Source organism: Ursus americanus, chromosome 15 (assembly GCF_024610735.1).
Source record: "Ursus americanus isolate L20-20 chromosome 15, mUrsAme1.1.p, whole genome shotgun sequence".
Lineage (NCBI taxonomy): Eukaryota > Metazoa > Chordata > Mammalia > Carnivora > Ursidae > Ursus > Ursus americanus.
The window spans coordinates 4,956,905-4,980,821 of NC_142141.1; the positions used below are offsets into that span (position 1 = coordinate 4,956,905).

Below are 23,917 nucleotides of genomic sequence, written 5' to 3' on the forward strand. Positions count from 1 at the left end.
GCTATGTGTGGCTCTCCCCTCCTTTAAGATGAAGTATCTACATTTATTATCTGGAATTTATCTGTACAGGTGAGTTGTTTCTTCTACCTCGTTTGTTGCTTTATCAATCATTTTTTATATCAGTATGCACTCATGGATATTTATTTCATACTTTGGGTAATAAAGCAACACTACTTCGTTTTGTTGCTCAATTTATGCCAGCTTTGGCCACCAGGGGCACTTTCATTTACTTAGCAACATCTTTGGATACTATCACTGCCATGAGAAAGATAAGAAAAAGGCAGTCTATTCAAGTGACCAGAAAGTCCAGCACATGACAGCCCACCTCTGACTTCCAAACCCCCACTGCACACACTTAGCCCACCCTGGGTCCTTTGCTGCTGCCCGGAAGACAGGTTGAGATCACCGAGCAGCTCCTCCAAGAAAGTCAAAGAAGTCACCACTGGTCGTAGGAGGTCCTTGTGCGTGTGGCTGCTCCATATTCTGAAAGTTCATAGCCAAGGAAAGGGTAATTATATATTTCAATGGAGAAACGAAAAATATGTGAGCAGCACTGGGTCATCATGAAGTGGTTCGTCTATAAATAGTGCTACCCTGGTCCTCAACCATCTCAGGAGCAAATTAAGGCTTGCCGCAGTGCTGGGCATGAACTCGCTGCCCTGCCCCACCCCTGGCGCTCCATGGGGCTTCACTGAGAGTACCATGGATGACCGGCAGACCAAGACCCAGGAACACGTATGCTCTCTCACATACAGGGGAGCGTGCAGTGGCCCTCGCATGACACACATTGTCCTGGAACCTCACAAACCTCACCAGGAACCAGTGTCCTGGCCATGGGCAACGATGGAACAGATACTTCTCTTTTGATCCAGCAGGGAACAATCTTGAGAAATAAACTGGCTCTGGATGGAAAGTATAAAAAATACCACTACGAAGAAGGTTCTATTTGAAGAAACTTTCATACATGATCGAATCCTTCAAGGGTCAACATTGGGTCCATGGGTTGGATGCGTGGCTTTGTTTGGGGGGGGGAACAAAAACTACTTTGACCTTGATCTCAAAACATGCTCAGGAAAGTCATTCAAATGTGAGGCCCATTTCAATACCCCAGTTCCCACTGACACACGGCAAATTCTGTATGGACTGCTACAACTGAAGACTTTCTCTTTTTCCTTTTTAAAAAGATTTTATGTATTTATTTGAGAGCGAGCGAACACAGGGGGAGTGGCAGAGGGAGAAGCAGACACCCCACTGAGCAGGGAGCCTGACACGGGACTCGATCCCAGGACCCTGGGATCATGACCCGAGCCGAAGGCAGACGCTTAACCGACTGAGCCACCCATGTGCCCCAACTGAAGCCTTTCTTAACACAGCAGATGCTTTCATTTCTTTTTCTTTTTAAGTCCAAAACCTCTCTTTGAAAGTACTGTTAAAACAAAGTTTCATGACAAGGTATTTCAAACATTTAGGCAAGTCTGGAGGATATTAGTGCAGACTGTAACCTCTAAGTAATTTTATCAAGTCTTAGCATTACGCCATGTTTGCCACACATCTTTTTTTTTTTTAAAGAAAATATGGCTGAACCCCTTGCAGCCTCTGCACACATGCTCACCCTTTGTCACACTGCCCCTCACCTGCCTCTAGCTGACAGGTATTCTCAGCTGTTCACACCAGGCTCTTCTGTCCTGCCTTCCACTCGGCTCTGTTGGAGTGCAGCAGCAGGTGACCGTATCAAAGAGGGTGTGCCGGAGGAGACCCACCTCCCAGAGCTGCTCAGCCAGAGAACAGGCCTGCTGAGCACAGCTGTTAGGAAGAGGAGTGGGGTGTGGAGGGGAGAAAGGATGAAAAATATAGGCTAGGGCTTGAAATGCGTTTCAACCTTCCAAAGACAAAATATGCAGCAACAGATCATGTCATCTGTTTTGTCCAAACTCTCTTTTGTTGTTGCTAAGTCGCTGTGCTCAGGTTGAAAACGCCAACGTTCAAGAAATCTCATGTTCTTCCTTCTCTTAAGGAACTAAGGGACGGGAAGCGGGAGGCCTCAGGGCTGGAGGAAGAGAGAAGGGCACAGCGCTGGGGAAAGGTGGGTGAGGTCAATGCTGATTTGGCTGCAGAGTACTGTTAAGGTCCAATGGTGTATTGAGTGTTATCAGACTTGTAAAAAATATTTGATAAGCCAGGGAATGTTTTGGCAGACTAGTGGTTTCCAAAAATCTATTTCTGCAAGATTTCTGCTGATTAAATTAAGGTTATATGGGTGGGTTCTTTCAGGGACATCGACTGAATCAAGCCATAAACCAACAAACATAAAGAGGGTGGGGAGGACCCAAAACCACACTCATCTGCTAAATTTCCAAACAAACTAAACTTAAATTTTGTTATTAAACCCAACCAAAGCATTTTCAAAACATCGCATGCCAGACTGGTTCAACTGGAAGCACACATCTGTTTCCAACACCACAGGCCCAGACCGAAGTCCAGTCTCAGGTACAGTCACTTGAAGGGAAGGAAACTATCAAGGGCATGCTTTGTGCTAGGCATCGTAGTGGATATGTCACTTTCTGTGGCTTATTTAACCCTCAACAAAACCCTCTGGAGGATGACATTAATCCCATCTGATACAAGAGGACGCCGCAACTCAGAGAGGTTAAGAAACCTGCACAGGGTAACACAGCCAGCAAGCAATTTCTAGGGACAAGCCTTGGATTAAACACAACCACACCCGAGCTCTTATTCTTCTGTGGTGGTCTCACTTCTGTGGTGTTTGTGTGTTGGTTGGGCTGTTTCAGATTGAAGAGGACAGAGAAATGCTCCAGTTCTCTGTGGACTTGGGGATGAATTGTAAGAATCCAGAGGAAGTGAAGGGCCCAGAAAGCAAACACAATCACAGTAACCAGACTCAGGCTTCTGTGGAGTGTCACAGGGACCTGTCCTCCTAGAGGGGGCCGTGCGGCTGCTGATTCTCGTGACACTGTCCCTCTCAACACAGCCTTCCTTTTTCTCTCCTTCTCTCTCCTGCTCTGCTTGCCTCATGCTTTCTGCCTCCTGGCTCCACTTCTCTTCCCACCATGCCCCTATGGGGTGTATGTGTCTCCCTTGGTCAAAGGACGGTTGGTAGAAGGCCTTCCCATCTAGAGGAACCAGGCCCCACATGGGCGGCCACTGTCATGCGTCCGGCCAATCCTTGGTCCAATCGTGTGTGACAAGGGTAGTGAAGCCACAGGACACAGAAGGTCCATTTTCCTCAGAGAGGAGGTGTGGGTGTGGCAGGCGCTTGGTGTCTCCAGGGCTTCCGTAGGAGCGTCCTATGGCCGCCATGACAAAGCATCACACATCGGATGGCTTCAGTACAACAGACATTTACTCTCCCGCACAATACAGGAGGCTAGAGGTCTGAGATCAAGGTGTCACCAGGGCTGTGCTCCCCGCAGAGGCACCACAGGAGATTCCTTTCTTGCCTCTTCCAGCACCTGGTCCCCTGGCTTGTGGCCGCCTCTCTCCTACCTCTGCCTCTGTCCTCACATGGTCTTCTTCTCTCCACAATTCTCTAGTCATTGGATTCAGGGCCCACCCTAAATCCAGGATGATTTCATCTCAAGACCCACAACTAATGACATCTGCAAAGACCCAATTTCCTGAAAAAGGTACCTTCTAGGTTTCCAGCCAGATACAAATGTGGGGGGGGGTGCACTATTTAAACCATTGCAGCTCTCTTCAGTGCACTGTAGTATCACATACACCCCCAAGGTGTCCCGTGGGCTCCAAGATAGCAGGAGTCGTGCGGTTGTTACTTCTTTGGGATGTGCCTTAGCATGGGCTGGAAGCTAACTGAAACTGCCTACGGATTTACCCGGAATAGACCGTAAAAAACTTCTGAAAAATCAACGTCATTTTATTTAAGTCCCTACCTGTTGCATGGTGCTGTGCCCATCTGTGGCATCCTGCAGTCATCATGGCTGCCCTGTAGCAAGTCTCTGGGCCACCCACGCCACAGAGCACCGTCCACAGAGATGTGGATCTGTACTTCGCCTGTCTTCTGAGCAGAGGTCTCTCACCACAGCTCCTCATCCTGGAGTCAACCTAGTGCAATCCCTGCAGCTCTAACCCTGCCTTCTAGTGTGTTCCGGCCCATGAGCCAACTGGGTCCAAAATCCATGCTGAGGTTCTCTTCGTGTTCCCTCTCAGTCGCCTGAGGAGGTAGACGAGTCCTGTTCCAGTTTGGCCTTGTTCACTGAATGTTCTCTGGTGGGAAAACAAACCAAACCAAACCCCAGAACTCTGGTTTGGTTCTTAGTGATATAAAAACTATTTGGATTTGGTTCGAGGTTGAGCAAACTGGTGCAGTTTGTTCCGGTTTTTGGTTCACAGTTCAGGCCAAGTCGCTGATCCAGACAGAAAGAATGTCCCTGGAATGCCTCTTCCAACTAGGGCTCAACAGCTGAAAGGGCTGGGTGTCCAGACGGAGGCCGCCTGCTCAGCAGACACCCAGGGGCTTCCCTGCAGCCCCAAACACAGGCCTCTGAGGTCCTGAGGACAGGGCCTGGCAGCACATCTGGCCCGGTTCCCCAGGGCCCAGCCTGGAAGGTCATGCTACCTTCCACAGACTGGGAGCAGAATGCCATTGCTCCTGGGGCCAGGCAGCAAAGCATGCCCTCAACCCAAGGGACTGGGGACAGAGCGGGGGCAGCCTGGTAGTGGGTGTCACAGTATAAATCTGTTACAGTTTCCACATAAGCACAGCTCCAGTTATCTCAGTCAAGGAGGGGCGGGGAGCAACAAAGAACCCAAATATGGCTGGGTGGGAAACAACAGGGAGTGGGGGGCCCTAGAGGAGCCAAGCAGAGGCATTCAGCTTCAAGCCCTTTGTAGCCCGGTGCTCCTTCCGTGAGGCTGGCTGGTCTGAGAGGCTCACAAAGGAACATGCCTGCCTGCCTTTGGCAGGCACCAATTCAGAGCACAGTTTCTGGGGGCTACGCCGAAGTTTCCCTCCGCAGCCAGGAAGCAAGGCAGAGCCAAGAACGAGGCATCAGGAGCGCTCATCCCCAGGGAGCAACTGCAGGGGACAGAGCAGCTGGCGGCATTGGGGACACCTGGCAGTGAATCACCAATCAAGAATTTTGAAAGGAAAACACATATTTCCACTCTAGTCTCCCTCCCACGCTGACCACACATCAAAGGGGTCCTCGGATGCAGGGAACTAGTCAGCTGGGTTGATCAGGCCCTGAATGCTGGAAACCCGAGGGCTGGGACCAAAAGGCACGTCCCTGAGGGACTGCCCCAATTCTGCAATGTGGGAAGAGACACACCTCTGGCCACCACGCAGGGAGCTGACAAACATTGTCAAGGGAAATGGAAGGAAAGTACTGAGAATATCTCTCATCCAAACACCTCAGTTTCTCAGGATTATTTTTCCTATCGTTACCCTTTAAATAATCCACCAAAGGGCAACCTTATCAAAGGCACATCGGGTGTTCCCTGACTTAGCTTGAAGCCATTTTTATTCCGCCTTGGCTACATGGAGAGCAAACACCGCCTGAGACACAATCCAGAAATATTTCCTAGCGCTGGCTGCCCTGACAGGATTAGACCGCTAGCTAGTACATGTGATTTCAGCTGGGTGTGCTTTGTGTTAAACTATGCTTGCTACGTGCTGCATTCAATTCTAGGTTTTCTTACACTTACATCTTCATTAGTTCTACATTGCCGAGTAGACGGAATGTGCTGTCAGCTTAAAAAAAAATTAAAAAGTGGTTTTTTTTTTTTCAAGGATTCAACACTGTCCAGTCCTATTAAAAAAAGAAAGGAAAAGAAAATCTTGGCTCCAGCATACATTGCTAATGGGCATGGAATTGATTCACCAGTCTCCAGCTCTAGTTGTGTAAAAGTAATTACTGCAACCTCGAGTAATTGCTTCCATATTCAATATTCACAGAATATTCACAGAAGGCTGCACAGGTTTTACATATATATATATATATATATATATATATATATATATATATATATATATATTGAATTGGGAGAGAAGAAAATATAAATAAAAAACAGAACTATCAGAGAACATTGAAACTACTCATATACATCCCCCTAAAACAAAATCTTTAGCTGTGATAAAGAAGCAGGTGATAAAGAGAGCAGAGCCGTGAAAACCCCAGCACTCCAAAGCTGGAGAGCAGGTAGTCTGGGCACGGGCAGTCGCGTGAGGAGCAAGGTCTACGGCAGCCTCGAAGGCCCAGTCCACAGCCAGGAACGGTCGGCGTGCGGAGGCCAGCCCCTGCTCAGCAGCACAGCCTGCCCCAAGTCCTGTGCAGCCTCTGCCTGGTCCCCAGTCTAGGGAGCTTCATGTCCTATGTGTGGCTCTGGAAACCACAGTCCCCACTCGGTCCCCCCGTGGGTCCCACAGTGCTGGATGGTACTGGCACAAGAGGGCATGGGGTGGGGCAGAGCATTCCCATACAGCCCCAGAAACCACTTCAGGGACGAAAGGGACCCATGGGGAAGGTCTGCAGACCTGAAGGAACGTCTCTGAGCAAATAGAGAGATATTCAGAGTTGGAACCTCAGGAAGGGAGTTAAAGGCTGGGCTTCCTGATGATGTGGGGATGAGGGAATTGATTTCATGGATCTAAACCTAAGACTTGACACTGCTCCCTGGTATATTTCACGCTTGGATGGAGCCTGAGACCTCTTGAAGCTTTCCTTCTGTCATCTATAGAGCTGTCCTGGCTTCGTTTCAGCTGCAAATGTGCTAAGCCTCCCTCCCTCACATCTCTCTGTTGAGACCACTAATGACAATGCAGGACGAAGAAAGACCTCCATGCAGGTGGGCCTCCGCCCATTTATCAAGGGTTGTCAAGCAGGTGCGTGCAAACCTACCTGCTCTGCCTTCCGTTACACGGTTCCCCATCTTACCTGTGCAGATAATATCCAACCTGGGGGTTGAGAGGAAGGAAAAACTTGGCAATCGGGCTGCTAAGGGTGTCTTCTTCTTGTCTGGGTTCACAAAGGGCTAGGCGATGTGGTGCGGTGAATTGACCCAGGGGAGCACACATGCAATGCTGTGGGCCCTGGCCCAGGCTACTGGTGCAGATCCCACACCACAACTGGAGAGATTCCTGGCTTCTCTTCAGTGTTATCTCTGGCCAGCCTCTGTGGATCCTCAGCCTGGCAAGAGAGGCCCATTTAAAAAATCCTGGCAACTGTGTGGGACCTGTCACACACCGCCTTTGATTTTGGGGTCTTGATTGAAGTTCAAACCACGTAATTTTTAGTCGGGCTCTGTTTGTCCTCTTTCTCACCTTGGACTTGGCTCACCTAAGCCTGTCCTCCAGAAGGGCATCAGGGCCCAACATGCATCTCTTTGATGTACAATCCATAAGGAGTAGCAGGAGAGCAGGAGAACCTCCTCCATCAGGAGGTTCAGCCCAAGGACATGAGACATTTTTAAATAAGAGAATGAAAAAAATTAACTGTTTGAAATAAATAACTGGAAATCCAGTTTACACACAATCAGAGTGCATTTGGTCATTTGAAAAAAGACAGTGTGGTTAATTGAACATAAAAAAAAAAAGACCTTAAAAAAAAAGAGGAAGAAAGACGACCATGTGAGCTTTGGGATGCTCTGGAGGTATAAAAGGTCTAAATTCAGAAAAGCTAGAATCGGCACAGCTCCCATGCTGTAGAGACCCGGCGGGGGGACAGCAATGCTTCTCCCCAGGGAGGCCCAGGGTTCACCACTCTCCCCATGCATTGCTCGAGCTGCCACATGTTCCCATTTCACAAACTAACAGCAGTTATGATTAGAAAAGGATTCTGCTGCCAATTTGAAAATATATAGACCAGCTGGACTAGAAAATGAATTTCAGCTCCTTATCCTGCTGGCTGAGGGGCAGCGGCTCATTCGGGATAGAAACAAAAGGTATGGGCTGAGAAATTAGAAGAGAAATATCTGCCATCAGAGCTCTACAGGAGGGTGAAAGGACTGTCCAGGGGCACATTCTTTCAGAGTTCTGGCCTTGGTTTCCTTTGCTGTAAAATGCTAGAGGCCTTGGGCATTTGTGAGGATTTAGCAAAATAGTAATGCAAGTGGGAGCACTGTTGGCAGAGGGGAGAGGAGAGAGAGAAGGAGAGACAGACAGAAAGAAGATTTTGCCTCTTCACCCACAAACCAACCCACGGAAAAAGGCAGAGTCAGAATAATTTTCTTCATTCAAAAAATATTTACTATTCTGAACAGTGCTCTAAGTGCCTAGGTCATTACATCAGTGACTAAAGCAGGTGAAAAATGCCGGATCAAACGATGCCTGCAGCTTGATAATCCCTAGACATTTGAGCTACCTGAGCCAATAAATTCCTGTAGCATTTCAGCCAGTCTGAGCTGGGTTTTTTGTTACTTTCAAAGCAAAGCGTCCTGACTGCTACTGTCATCCTCTAGACATGGCGACACCTGACCAAACCCTGGGTCTGGTCACATTTCACTCCACATTCAAATTAAGGAGGAACCCTAAAGATAAAACGTGCATGTCTCTGTCTGAAAAACCAGCCACCTCTGGGTGGCACACAGCTCTTATAAATAACCAGGAAGCAGATTCAGGCTGGAAGAGAAATTTTAACAATTTCTTTAAAAAAAAAAAAGATAAAAGGAAAAGAAAAAGAAAAAAGGGAAGAATTCCACAGGAAATGGAAAGGGAATTTAGGAGATAGAATGTAGCAAGCTCCTTTGGACCACGGCCAGAACAAGCCTTCCCTTATTAAGTGGGAGAGCCTGAGTGTCCCAGAGTATTAAGACCTTCCCAGAGTCTCTCACTGGAGATAACATTTAATGAATGGTATTTCTGGGCACAGTTTAGACATATCAATAAGAATTTTTTGGTTCATTTTGTGTCCCTTGAAGCTCCCTTGGGAAAGATAATGCTCTGAACTTTCAGGGTCTCCAAATGTTTTTTGTTTTTTTGTTTTTTGTTTTTTTACAAAGCCAGTGTTTTGTTCTCTACTTTGTAAACTTCATGAAATAAACCCCAGTCGTCTGAAGTCTAATGACATATGCCCTCCTAACTGCGGATCAGGGCCAAGGATGACGACACAAACGTTCTCAGGAAGATCTGTAACAGCAACACACATGCTCTTTTCCTTCTAGAAAGTAATCGAACAGCCTTTCAACAAGCCCTTCCAGGGCTAAGTTGCCATGGACATTCTGCTATTTCTGCTTCACCAGCACCTGCTCCTCCGTTTTCTGTTAACAACAACCAATTTTCCCTGGGGAGCCAACTTTCCTCCACTCTCAGGGCTGGTGGTTCTGTTAGGTCTGACCCCCTGTCATGACTGCAGGACGAAAGAGACAGGTGACCCAGACCCAGACAATCAGAGCATCACACCCTCCTGGTCACATGTTAATTGGCTTAAGGATGGCCATACAGCTCAAACCAGGCCAATGGGAATCAGTTCAACAACTTCTGTCGAAATTTTTGGGAAAAACACTGTTCTTTCCCACTGAGGTTGCTTAGCTGATAGGATACAAGTCCAGAGGACCTCGGTGCTAATGGGAAGATAGCAGAACTGAGAGACAGGGAAAGATGGAGTCTTGATGACACATTTGGACACATTTGGACCCCCAGATCCAGCTATGCCTGAAAGCAGCCTCTATCTATGCGAGCTTGAGGATATTTGAATCAAAATTTTTCCTTTTTTTTTCTTTTGCTTAAACCAGTTATATTTCTATCAAGTTCAGCCAATCCTGGCTAATTTGTAAGTAAAGGCTGCCTAGGTCTCCCCTACCTAGCCTATCCCTGCACATAGCACACGCAATCACGGCAGTTGAGAAATAGCTTGGGCTCTACCATCTACTCTTTCCAAACACTGCTTATCTTTAAAAGGATGCAGCATTCACAATGCTGCCCCTCTTTCCATCCTCTCCCCTCACTGTGAACTCCAGTTGTTCGCAAAGCTGTGACTACAGACCCCACCCACATCCATTAAGCCCATGGACCTTTAAATCTGGCAAAATCGCTGTGGCCCAAGAGCTTTTTTAAGAGGAATGCAAACTCCAGTTGCTATACATTATGTTCTCGCGGTGAGAAACCAAGAACCGGAGTCCTGATCAAATGGACATACCTGGGGCTTTAGACTAATGCTCAGCTTGGCTTCAGATTAGTTAGGAAGTGCTCAGAAAAAGCAGCAGTTCAAGCACTGTGGAAAGACAATCAACAGGCATCTGTCACAAGTGTTTTCGAATCCTTCCCAGACAGCTCCTGGGTCCTACAGTAATTACTGAGTGCTTTTCACAAAATCTCATGATCACACTTCTCTGTTCTTTTCTGCAAAGGCAACTGAAGACCCCATTACCCAGAACCAGGTAAGTGCACAGCGAAGGCCAAGGGGTGGCTACATGAGGCTCTCAAGCCATGTGGTGCTCACGAGTACACAGAAAAAGGCTGGCCTCAGGCTCTGAATACCAACCGTCACCTTCCAGAGAGACAGCTGTGGGGCAGGCTTCTGCTGAAGCTCACAGCGCATTTGCAACCTCTGCTCTAAGGGGGTCGGCAGTAGGCTGAATAATGGCCCTAAGTAGCAAGGCCCGAAGATGGCCCTGTCCTAATTCCCAGGACCTGCAATTTTGACCTTGGAACAAAGGGCCCTGCAGATGTGATGAAGTCCAAGATCTTAAGATGGGGAGATGTCCCCACCCCCCCATACCTGGAGTATCCCGGTGGGCCCAGCGTCATCCCAAGGCTCCTTGTAAGAGGAGCACGAGGGGAGTCAGAGTCAGAGTCAGAGAAGAAGGCCGTGTGATGACAGGCCAGAGGCTGGGGTGATGCACTCTGCAGATGGAGCCAGGGCCCAGCAGCATAGCCATGCAAGTGGCTTCAGCAGGTGGGAAAGCCAAGAACACGGATTCTCCTCGAAGGCCTCCAGAAGGCCAGCACCTTGCCTGATTTCGGACTTCCAGTCTCCAGAACTGTAAAAAAAAATAAAAATAAAAATCAATCTGTGCTGTTTTAAGCCACTACCTTTTAAGCCGCTACCTTTCTGGTACCAGGAAACTAATGTAATTTGCAGTTATTGTCCTGGGTTTTGCAATAATTGCATCCAGACACCAGCAGTAGCTGCTTGTGCTCAGCCCAAGCTGGGCTCTGGTCTTCGTGCCTGGGAAGATGCTACCAGTACACGACAGTGTCCCCATCTCACAGCTCCCAGACACGCCAGCCCTCCCCCTCTTCCAGATGGGACCCCTGAGCTCAGGCTCAGAGCCCTGCTGACCAAGGAGAGCCAGCAAAAGCCTCTGAGAAGCAGGGAGGTAAATATTCCTCCACCAGTCACCAACTCAGCTATAACTAGATGGGATGTGGTGTCTCCCACTGGCACCCTCCCCCACAGAAGCACTGTACAGAGAAAGGATGGCCGAGACCTCACAGATGATCACATCAAAGATGTATTGACTGAGTGAAGGAAAGCTTTGTGTACTACTTTCCTGGGGCCAATGCAACAAATTACCACAAACTCAGTGCCTTAAAAAACAAACAAACAACAACAACAATAAAAACCCCAGAAATTTGTTCTCTTACAATTCCAGAAGGCCAAGAGTCTGAAAACTGTCTCACCAGCTAAAGTTAAGATGTCGGTGGGGCTGGGTTCTTTTGGGACCACTGAGGGGAGCATCAAAATACAGAAAAAAGAAAATGTCGTTATTGCAAAATCAAGGACAGTAACTGCAAATTACATAAAAACCCACCAAAAAGAAGAATGCATGTTCAATGGGGAGTTCTCTCTGGGAGAAGCCGAGCTAGTTTCTTTGGGCCATTTCTGACCTTTGTGTTACTACAGCATTGGAGAGAATTCTAGTGATCTCCACTCAAGGTAATACACTCACGTGTCCCCTTCCCTCCACTGGACCCTCAGCTGGGACTTAGTAAATTCTAACTGCATTCATGCACGGCAGCCAGGTGGGAGAGCTGTAGGCAGTCCTCACCGGCTTTTACCCAACCTAGAAAGTAGCCAAGTGCCTAGAGCTGCCCTCTCCTCCCACTGTCTGGCCTTATGACCAACAGAATAGAATGTTCCCGGTCCCCACAGACCAAAGAAAAGCATAGGAAAATGGTGCCCCTAGGCATGGCCGTTAATATGTCAACAGACTGCTCTCTGTCAAGATGTTCTCCTGGGCCAAAACTCCAACACAAACCTCAAGATGCAACTCCTCTTTCTCTCTGAATTAACACTGGAAGAGCCCTGGAAGAAAGATCCTGGCTTGTCATCATCCTCACAGAGGCAACCATTTATTGAATGTGTCTACATGCCGCTCCCCAGAGAGGTGAAGAAATTCAGCCAAGTTCATTTACTTGACTCAATCCTTACGTTCTTTCCAACAACTGCTATTCATACACAGAGTTGCCACGTCCACCTATGAGGGGATGTTTCCTCAAAACTACTAACTGGTAAGGGTTTTGTTTGGCTGGTTTTGTCTGTCTCCTGCAATTTCCCATTACCCCAGGATAATTCCCCCATTCATGCAGCAGCCAGCGTGTTCTGTATCCTCTACCCTGAGGAAGACATGACACACGATGGGAATCTTTTCCTGCCTTGAGTTTCAAAAGCATGCTGCCTTCAAGGCCCGTGAAGGGCCTCTTTGCAAAGGCAACATGATAGACTTAGGAGAAGCTGTGATTAGAAGAAGCAAAGCTTCCCATCAGGCCCAGGTCAAGGTTCCCCAGACTCGGGGAAGTGAGGGAGGTGCAGCAAGGGATGAGAGAGGACCCTGTCTCCTGCCTCTGGACGTGTCCCCAGGACTGTGGAGAGGATGACGAAGGCCCCATGCAGTTTTTCCCAAACTTCAGTCATTGATGAGTCAAACACCGTGTGCTTCTGAGGTAACTTTTCACCTCTAGCAGCACTGACTGGCCTTTTCTCTGTAAATCAACTTTAAAATAACTCTTCAGTCGGTTAAGCGTCCAACTCCTGACCTCAGCTCACTCAGGTCTTGATCTTAGGGTTGTGAGTTTGAGCCCCACGCTGTGTGAAGCCTACTTAAAAAAATAAAATAAAATAAAATAACTCTTTTTAAAACGTAGCTTCCTCCTAAGCAATAATATTCTTAAAATCAGAGACTTGGGGCACCTGGGTGGCTCAGTCAGTTGGGCGTCTGCTTTTGGCTCAGGTCATGATCCCAGGGTCCTGGGATCAAGTCCCGCTCCGGGCTCCCTGCTCAGCAGGGAGACTGTTTCTCCCTCTCCCTCTGCCCCTCCCCTTGCTTGTTCTCTCTGTCTCTCAAATAAATAAATAAATAATCTTTAGAAAATAAAAATCAGAGACTTGATGTGCTAGTTCTATTTTTCTAGTACTTACGAAAAAAAAAAACCTAACAATTAACATTTTTAAAAAATGCTTGTGTCTTACCTAAATGCTTGCCCCACTTGGGGAAATGCTGTGTTACTGTCGCTGCTCCCAGACTAAAGTCCTAGGGAATAGGGTGCACGATCGGGAGGGAGGGACCTTTGCCATACCATGGGCAACCACCTGGAAAATACAGGCCAGAATGGCGTATGTGCTGAAAATGCCTGGAAGACCCCAAACTGACAGCCCTAGATACAGCCACAGCATTCACCCAAAGCTCTGTATGACCACCGGTGTGTGACTAGCTGGGAAGTAAACACCTTCTGAATATTCCTCAGTACCTGCATGTGTTTACTGCCATGAGAACACCCTGACCTTTGATTCTCATAGATAGCAAATGACCCGAGCTGTGGCTCCCTTCTGGAAAATAATAAGGATGTGCCCCATGAGCTATTTGGTCTTTGCTCTGTCTACAAACCCACATGCCCACAGGGGCCAGGCAGACAGTGAGTCAAGTGGGCCTGTGTCAGCAAAACCACAATGCAAGAAGGATGAGAAATGGCCACTGACACTTGGCCTCAGGAAGTGGGAGACAAGAGAGAATGGTGGGGACTGTGGAGAACTAGGAAGCAACTGCCAGCTGCCTCAGAGCCAGCCAGCTGCTTCATGCCTAAACACAGACCTGTTCTGTCCACACGTTCAGATTTTTTAAGGTAAGCTGGAAAAAGATGTTGTTATGTACATTCTCTCAATTATTAAGTGGTGACAATCCAAGTTAATACCATGTGGACCAAATTTGGCCCAGGGGCATCCAGTTGTAGCCTCTGTGCCTGAACCATGAAGGCAGGGACTGAAGCTTACTTCTCTCTGGAGAGAAAACTTCACACATCTGGGGCGGGTGGCTCAGTCAGCTAAGCACCTACTATCTGCTTGGGTCATGATCCCAGGCTTTTGGGATCAAGCCCCGTGTCGGGCTCCCTGCTCAGCGGGGAGTCGGTTCTCCCTCTGCCCCTCCCCCTACTCATGCTCTCTCTCTCCCTCAAATAAATAAATAAATCTTAAAAAAACAAAAATTTTTCACAGATCTGACCTCACGGTCCCAAAGGCACCCCTGGTTATCCCCAGGTTAGAGATGCTGTGCAGTGTCTGGGTTCCTCAGCCGTGTGACCTTGGACAAGTCACTTCCTCTCTCGGTGCCTCAGTTTCTTCATCTATAAAGCAAAGTTGAAAATAATGGTAGGGCACTGGGAGGGGAGTTAAATGAGATTATGTATGTACCCCACTGGGCAGATAGTAAACATTCAAAAAAATAGTGGCTCCTGATCAGTGACTTGCGTGAAGTCACACAGCTTGGACCAAAGAACCCATGTCAGCTGCTTCCAAAACCAATGGTCTCTCCACCGGACTACACATCTCCCTGTCACGTGACCAGCACATTATGTCATTATGTCTGCAACCACCCCCCATGCCCGGGCCAGTTTAACACTGTGCCCAAATCAAACTTCCCAGAAAGTTACGATGACATATATTTAGTGATGTGCACCCCTACTTCACAGCCTGGGAATTCAGTGCCGGTGAAAGCTCTGTGGGGCCACAGGAACAGCTCAGCATGTGAAGCCACACAGGTCCGAGCTGCATGACCTCCCCGCTCGGAGCCCCGGTGCTGCCATACTGGGACCCCGCTGAGCTGCGTGAGGTCTGAATGAAAGAACAAGAAGGGGAGCTCTTCAGAAACTGGAAGGACCTCACAACCGCTGGCATAGTAGCTGATGTCTACAATTATTTAACTATATCGGGGCTACAGAGTCAGCATCCCTGGGTTTGGCTGGATGAGTCCAGGCTGCAGCACAGGGGCCCAGGAAGTGGCTCTGGGCCCCCTCGACCAAGGGTTGGAGGGGGAGGAGGAGAGGGGAGGGGTCTGCCTCCCTTGCATGGACGTTGAGAGATCACACTGGGTGGGAATCGGGTGAGGCAACAATTACTTCTCCTTGCTGAAGAAGAAAGGAGCCCAGGCCTCCAGCTTCCACGTGCGGAATACAGAGTAGTCACTTGGCCACCGTTAATTAATTAACTGTTCGGTAGAGAAGTGTGGGAATCCACGACTAAAGCAGAAATGACATTTTAAGAAATTAATGTCTACAAACAGTATACTTGAGATGTGTGTATTTTATTGTGCGTTCAGAAAAAACCATAAGCAAATAATGAACTCTAATAATAGACATGCTGAAGTATACTAAGGGTGTGTACTAATGGCTGCAACTTACTCTGAAATACACCCCCAAAATTACAGATGGACGGATGTAGACAGGAAGGGCTGGATGGAGAGAAACATGATAAAACCATGCACAGTCAAATACTAATGCATATAATCTTTTTTAAAAAAAAACTTTAAATATTAAAATAAAATAAATTTTAAAAATAAAAAATGAAAATAATTATTAATATAAAAATAAATAAAAACAAATTTTTTAAAATATTAATACATGTAGACTCTGAGTGACAAGTATGTGAGGCTCCCTCTAAAAATCCTTCAATTCTTCTGCATTGTTTAAATATTTTTATAAGAAAATGTTAGAAAAGTAGATGCCTATAAAATGATTAATGACAAGAAAATATAGTGATGTTAAAATATGAAGCAGGAAAAGCAAACTATATGATTTCAATTATATAAAGTTTCCTCTGCCACCATGATGGGAAGTAAGGCATTTTAGAAAAACTCCCTCGGGGAAAAAAAAAATCTCTGCGAAATATCATTGGAGATCTGTTTGTCTGCATCTTGAAGGCTTCTGGCCTTCCAGAATCCTCTTTTATGTTTAGGGTGTCTTTAAAGAAAATACTCCTCAAGTTATTATCAACATCTAAGAGGGAGAGAAATTGGCAACCAGCTGAGAGTAAAACAGAACTGAGAAGTAAGAAGAGATGAAAAGCGACCACTGAGGAGATGGGAGGAAACGGGGTAGGGTGATGACAGAGCCCTTTTCAGAACATGATGTCCCACTGGCTGCACCAGAACATTTGTCATATTATGCCATATGAAGAGAGAAACTGAGGCACAAAGGTGTAAAGAGACCTGCCTCAGGTCAGAGAATGTTCCACAGATGTAAAAGTCAGGAGCAGTAGCTTTGCCATCTTTACCCAGTGCACCTGCGCCGGGGGACAGGCGGTCAGAAGCCGGCAGCAGGTGCGCTCAGGTGAGGAGGGAGAACGCCCCAGGAACTGCAGTGCCAGCTTCCTACGGGCGTTCACTCCATCCCACTGCCTCCGGGTGGGCACACAGCTCTCTGTCGCTCTGGCCGTGCTCTCCAGGGAAGGCGCTCCTGCCTCCAGGTGTGGGGGAAGGAAAGACCAAGGCGGTGCTTAGCCCATCAGTGTCACCTGTCACCTTCCTGATGTAGAAACCCACAGCGGGGGTGGGGGTCGTGGGAGGGCGGGGCAAGGACAACCACTCAGTGAGAGGAGCAGGGCCCTTCCACGGGACCCACAGAAGCCGCTCTGACGACAAGCCAGCCTGGAGCCTGTGATTCCTGAAAATGCTCGTCGAACAGCCTCTTGACTTGGACAGTCACCCAAGCGTAGAATTACTCAGAATATCTTTGCCCATTAAACTGCCCTTTTTTTTTTCTTTAGAAAATCTGGCTGTTCTTCCCAAAATGTTTTGACTGGAAATTTCTGAAATGTCTTGAATATATTTATGTGCAGTTCTTTGAAACAAAGGGGATTTGCCCTGTTCCACACTGCAACGTGCAATGAAGTTCCAGAGTCCGAGAGCCAGAAGTCATAAAGCTAGAATTCCAGAAACGCCATCCAGAGGCCAGAGACACAAAACAAGAGTGTCACTCCCCTCTGACCAATGGAAGTGGCCTCCCGAGACGGGGCCCAGCCCAAGAAAAGAAAACGCTGAGAAGAGGAGGTGAAACGAACTGCATCTTAGGACAACGAAGAGCCTACCAGGGCGAAGTTCAGTTATTCCGTTGACAAACGTTTCCTGAGCATCTCCTGAGTACTGAGGTGCAAGCAGAGAGCGACAGAAGGGGTGTGCACCGCAGCCATGCTGGGTGGTAGCGGCCATGACCACAGAGGAGCTGGAGAGCTCAGGTCAGCAGCAGGTCAACTGGGGCTGCCATTCCAGGTGGGACAGACCCCCTTTGCAGTCCAGGTCACAAGCCTCCCTTCCCAGGTTTTGGGACCTCATGGTGGCTCCATGGAAGTTCCTGGTACAGGGAGAATTCGGGACACTGATGACACAAGAAGCTGGTGGGAGGAGTGGGGGAGTAGCAAATACAGGGTGCCTGGGCCTTCCATGCTGTTCACCTGAGGTTATCACCCCCCTGAGAGACCTTCTGCCCTATAACCACTCCGAGATATTCAGCAAACACCACTTCTGGTTCTTCTCAAGAATCCTGCTGTTTTGCCCACTGCATGGACGCTTTTATGAAAACATGTCCCCGAATGTCTTGATTATGGAACTATGTCACATTGGCCCCTCTTCTCCACAGAGCAGGGAGGGGGCCAGCTTTGCAAGAGGTGGTTCCACTCAGCCTGCCTCTCCACTGCCTAAGCCATGAGCTATGATCCTCCCAAGTCCAGGAAAGATGTATTTGGACATCTTGGAACAGAGCAGCTTCCCTGGCTTCTTGAATTTAACGAGGAGTGAGACCTTAGCTTTGATCTCTGCCCCAAGCCATGGACGATCAAAATACTCTGGATTTGTACTTACGTAGGGAGCTCCATTTTTAGGCAAAATTGCACAGAGCAACGAAACCAGTGTTGGCACCTCCCAGGTGTAGCAGCCCTCAGCTGCCCACACCCAGCCTCGTAAGTCTGTGCCTTGGCTCGTCAGCCCCCAAGCAGGACATTAAAGACTTATTGAGCTACATCTTTAATAATATTTTAAAAAATGTTTAAGAACCACCATAAAAATCCATTGGATGGCATTTTTTTCCACTTTGGCAAAACTAGAGTCATAGTCTATGTTATTACAAACTCAACCACAAGAGAAGAAAGTCAGCCAGTCACAATTTAGAAAATCACATTCCAGTAGCACGAGAAGGGTATATTAGCTGAGCAGAGATGTGTCCAGTCACATCTGTCTTTTTCCACAGACGCTGCTCCCCCAGGCCACTATTGAGCAACCTGTCCCCTTTCCAAGCAGCCTCTGTATGCTGAACACGGACCTGAAGTGATTCTCTGTTTTCTCAAACCTACAGACAGAGAGGCTTTGGGCTTGATATAATTTGAGAAGCCTCAGAGACAGATCCCCTGACCTTCCACCCCTCTGCCAATTTAGAGATTCACTGAAGGGAATATTAACTCTAAAAGTGCATATTAACTCTAAATGCCAGCTGCTCCTGGGAGGGATAATGCATTAAACCACACAGCCATTCACATTTTAGTATGAAGTAGGCTGATAAGAGCTACCATTTAGTAAGCATCTACTCTGAGCCTCACACTGAAGCAAGCACTTGAGACAGTCACTGGATCAGACTTTGAAGGAATTAAACATTATAAAATTTTGATGAGAGATACATCTGGACATGTCTGTTAGCAAGGGGTTAGGATGGGAATGGAGGGTTTATGAACAAGACTCACACCACAAAGAGAGATGGAAGGCCAAGGGGGGCAGTAATGAACGCTTATGAGGAATTCAAGATAGTTTTCACAGAGGTGACATTTCAGTGGAATTTTGAAGGACGTGGAGTAGTTCAATAGGCAGCCAAGGCAAAGAACGGAATTCTTGGTAGAAGAAACAGCATGGGGAGGATCCAAGTGTATAAAATGACTCTGTGTATGTATCAGTCTAATCGCCAGCAGGAATACTCAAATTAAGAGAATTCAGGAAGAGTTTAGTAAACAGACGACTGACAAAGGTATGACAAGAGACAGGGAAACCACAAGAGATAGTGTAGGACTCCAGGGGTGTACCCCCATCCCCCGAATGCCGAAGGATGAAGGCAGGTAGCAGCTACCTGAAGACAGAGAGAGAAAATTATAGACAGAGGGCCACCTTGAGAGGATCTGAGACTTCTAAGGCACCCAGCCAGCCTGAGATGACCCCACAGAATGGGAGCCAAGGAAATAAATACCTCCACCTCTCTCTCCCTTCCTCCTCAGATTCTCCTACTACGGGGCTCCCCAGCCACCAAGTCCAACGGGAAGCCAGAGGGCAGGGCAGGGGAGCCCCGGTGATGTACCCCAAGTACCACTTCCTGGGGCTTAGAGCTGGGCAGAGTGGAGGGTGGATCTGGGGTGGGGGCAACTGGAAAGTACTCAACAGAGTGTGTGAAATGGGGCTGGAACACGGAGGATGGGTCGGGGTGAGAGGTGACTGAGGGACATGGCAGTGATGTGACCACAAAGGAGCCCGTCTGTCAGGCTAAGGGTGAGTGGAAACCATTGACCTCAAGTGGTCATAGAGACTCTGGCCACTGCTGGCCTTTGCTGAGGGCCCTGGGAACAGGCATCCATCAAATGATGCCTGAGCTAAGCCAACACCTTCCCAAGCCTCCCAAGCTGTGCTCTGGAAGCCCACCCCAGCCGCTGTTGTTTCCTGGAGCTCCCACCCCTGCAGACAAGAGCCTGGGAACACAGAGGGGTGGTGTCTGCCAATGGCTACCGAAGCGAGCGCAACCTAGAACATCTTGAACTAATAAAAACCAGTCTATCTCTTTCATTTATATTCCAGTCCACCTTTTCCCCCTTCCTCACTTGGAAGGAGAGCCCTGTGATGAGGACCTGTGCAGGAACAGGTTTCCCAGAAAAACGAAAAATGTCTGTCTGCCTACCCCAAGGAGCAGCTCCAGGCGGCCAGCCGGGAAGCCAAGTCAGTCCTGCCCCGTAAGGCCTCAGAAAAAAGACAAGCGCCAGCCCCCTCTCATCTGGGAAACATTAAAAGCAATCTCTGAAGTGATTCATTAAAAGTCCTTCAGTGGCAGAAGACCATCACCCAGATGTGAAAATAAACACAGAGGGAAATTCCAGCATCAGAACCATTTCAAGTCTTTAAACAAATGCATGGCTATTTCAGGGAAAGGAAGAGTCTTTTGAGTGTCTTTCCAAGCCCACAGAATTCAAGTCAGCCTCTCTCCATCCAGCAGGCCAGGCAAATTCCCACGATGCCAGACTCTGCACACTGAAAGCACTCACTTGACTCTCTGGGGCGCTTCCCACTTGAACTTCTCAGCAGCTTCCCAGCCAAGGCCAGTCACCCACACTTACCAAGTTCCTGGTGGTGCAGCCTTCAGCTCTGCCTTCGTAAAGCATCAGAAATTAAAGCAGAAGCAACTGTTCGATTCTGCTCTGGGGGGAAAAAAAACAGCATAGAAAATCAATGGAGCATGAATCAATATTAAGCAAAACAGCATACGCACTGACAAAAACATAGCAAAGATGGAAGAAAATGCGAGCATATTTGGGCACAAATCACATATCACCATGTCCAGTGTCTGGCAGAGTGGATGGCCATGGTAGGCATTTGATAAACAGGTCAGGAAGGGAGGGAGGGAGGAAGGGAGGGAGGGAGGGAGGGAGATTTTCCACCCATGAGAACCTTGTCCAGGAATCTCAGAGTTACTGAAGTACCGCTTTACTTCGAGAAACCCAACAGAATTCCACCTTACCCCCACTTCCTACCCATAGCTGGTAAGGATCAGAAAGAGGTAAGCTCCTTGAAGTGAAATTCAAATCCTTCCCACCAGAGAATCTTAGATTGCACCCACACACCTGGGATTTCTTGTGTTGTTATTATTGTGATAAAATACACATAACACAAAATTTACCATTGTAAGTATATTTAAGCGTACAGTTCAGTGGCATTAAGCACATTTGCGCCACCATCACCACCACCCATCTCCGTAACTCTTTTCATCTTGAAAAAATGAAGCTCTATACCCATTAACCAACAGCTCCCCATTTCCTCCCCGTCAGGCCCTGGCAACCATCATCCTTCTTTCCATCTCTGTGAATTTGACTAAGTACATCATGTGAGTAGAGTCATACAGCATCTGTCCTTGTGTGTCTGTCTTGCGCCAGTCAGCATTGTGTCCTCCAGATCCATCTTGCTGTAGCATGTGTCAGAATGTGCTTTCTTGTTAAGGATGAACAACCTTCCACTGTATGTATGTACCACATTTTCCTTATCCATTCATCCATCGATGGACACTTGTGTTGCTTCCACCTTTTGGCTGTTATGAAAAATGCTGCTATGAACATGGGTTCACAAATATCTCTTGGAGTCCTTGCTTTCGATTCTTTGGGCTATCTTTCAAGCAGTGAAATTTCCCCTGAAAGGTAGAGGTGGATAGAGAAAACCCAGCATTCTCTGAGACTGAGTAAATGAAAGAGCTGTCAAATGACTGGAAAACATAGCAATTTGAACTTATGCAATTTAGACTTCTAACAGGACACTGTGTGCACAGAGAGTTTTGAACCTCAGGGAACCCCGCCTTCACCACAACCAACTGCACATTTCCAGTCTAAGGGGCAGGGTTTGGAAGCCTAAGAGACTCAGATTCAAATCTTAGGAGGAGCCCTTATTAGTAAAGACTATTGAGAAAATATACAAGGTGCTGGCGTATTATAAGCACTCAATAAACACTATGTTTCCTCCATTCTAAGATCCCACCCCCCTTTTTCTCAATTTCACATCTCTACGATCACATTTCTGAATTCAGGGTGTACATTACCAGACACCAGCTTTATCAGTACCTGTGAGTTGAATGAACTCAGCCAAACTGCTCTAGAGAGATCATAGAATTTCCCCAAGAAGAGGGTGGGGTAAGCAACCCCAACTTGAGAATGCCTAGCGCTCAGAGCTGGCATATTCGCCTGCCAAAAGTCCCATTCACCTCAAATGAAAGAGAAATTTCCAAAGTATAAGTTCTTAGCTCAGCGCCATGTAGCAGAACTGTTCATAATGTGGCGGAGGAACAGATCCAACAGTGGAGCATAAGGGTTGAGGGCAAAGGTTCCGGAATCAGCAGTCCTGGGTGTGGCCTTAAGAAAGTTCACTTCTCCAAGCAGCTTCCTCACCTGTAAGAGGGAAGTGGTACTACTACTGCCCCCTAAGGGCGTCTGTGAGGAGTGTTGTGCCCTGCTGAGCACAGAGCCCACACCCAGTCAGCTGTTGGCGGGACCAGCTGAGGGGGCCAGGTGCCCTCTCCCCTCCATCCTCAGATAGGTCTGCAGAAAAGCTTGCATCGTGCTCTGCCCCTTCTCCAGACTCTACCGTCAGCCCCCTCCACGTTTTCTTTCATCACCTTCAGGGCCTCGATCATAAAGTTTAGGAGAAATACAAGAAGCTCACCCCCCACTTTTCCACCTATCCATCCAGCCACACACCCATCCGACATTTATTGAGGGCCTCCCTTCTTCCGAGCCTGACAAAGCCACTGGGAACCAAGAGATGAATGGAACAGGCCTCTTCTCCACAGGAAGTCTCAGTGGCACTGGGGAGGCACAGAAGTAATGGGCAGAATGGCGGACACCTACTTAGGGCGACGTGGTAGGCATGGCTTAGAACCCTTGGCACGATCCGTTCTGTTCTCCTCACACCCCGTGTCACAGTACTGCTCTGATCCTGTTTTACGGATACGGAAACAGCAAGGGGACGGTAACATGCCCCAGGTCATACGGCTGTTAAGTTTAACCTCTCAATTGTCAGAACCTAACCCTAATGGGAGTCCTGGGGCAGAGGTCAGGGGGTCGGGCTTGAGGGCATGAGGGAGGGTGTCCAACAGTTCTCCAGAATCAGCAGGCCACCAACTGCTGTGAAGCTTCCACACCCGAAAGGCTGACAAGTGGGAAACATTTAGATCATACTCCTGGGCACGGTCCCTCACAGTCCCCAAGTCAGCTCACTGAACCTTCAAGAGAGCCCTGTGAAGGAGATCTGAGCCGTCCCCCCTTCACAAAGGAGCGACCTGAGGCTTGGTGGGAAGTGTTGTAGCCGACTCAAAGCCAAGGACGCCCAGCATAAGCACCTGTCAAAGGCCCCCGTTAAGCTCAGATGAAAGAATTCCTTCCAAAGGGAACATATTTCTCCCAATCCTACATTCTTGCCAAAAGCAAGGGAGCTGGGCTTGCATTCAGTCTCTTTGTCTCCCACCAGTGACCAGGCCACATAGCGGGCTCCCTTCCTTTATTCTCTGCCCTGGTGTCCCCCCCTCAACGAAGCCACACTGACCACCCTATCTAAAACAGCACCCATCGCTTACCACTGGCCTTCCCTGCTCCATTTCTCTTCAGGACACTTAATGGCTTTCTGGCATCGTTGTTTGTTTAGCATCTCTTTCTCCCTACCATAAGCTCCGTAAGGACAGGAAACTTGCCCATTTTGGTTCTCACCATACCCTGACAGCTAGAATAGCTAAATGGTCAGTATGGTTTAGGTCAACGGATAAATTAACAAATGAATGGAAGTGGGTTAGGGAATTACCTTGTCTAAGAAGCCAGAAACAAGGACCAGGAACTCACATGGAACACCTCCCCCCCACCTCCCCAGGTATAAGGTCCCCCCAGGTTTGGCCTCGGGCTAATAGGAACATTTGACTTCTTGCCTTCTCCTTCCCAGTGCTCTTCCCTATCAAGGACACTGTCCT

At 48.0% G+C, this 23,917-nt stretch overlaps 1 long non-coding RNA gene across 4 annotated transcripts in view; it reads right to left on the minus strand.

The window, feature by feature from the left end:
• Positions 1-6,033: 6,033 nt before the first annotated feature.
• The window catches only part of LOC123788638 (uncharacterized), a 149,055-nt gene continuing 131,171 nt past the window's right edge, over positions 6,034-23,917 (minus strand). For 2 of the 4 annotated variants that reach the window (XR_015726830.1, XR_015726829.1), the window contains exons 5-7: positions 20,538-20,618; positions 14,413-14,533; positions 6,034-10,953 (exon numbers count right to left, since the gene is read on the minus strand). This is a non-coding gene — a long non-coding RNA (uncharacterized LOC123788638). The remainder of the gene's footprint in view (positions 10,954-14,412; positions 14,534-20,537; positions 20,619-23,917) is intronic. The other 2 variants (XR_015726832.1, XR_015726831.1) reach the window with 2 other exon arrangements.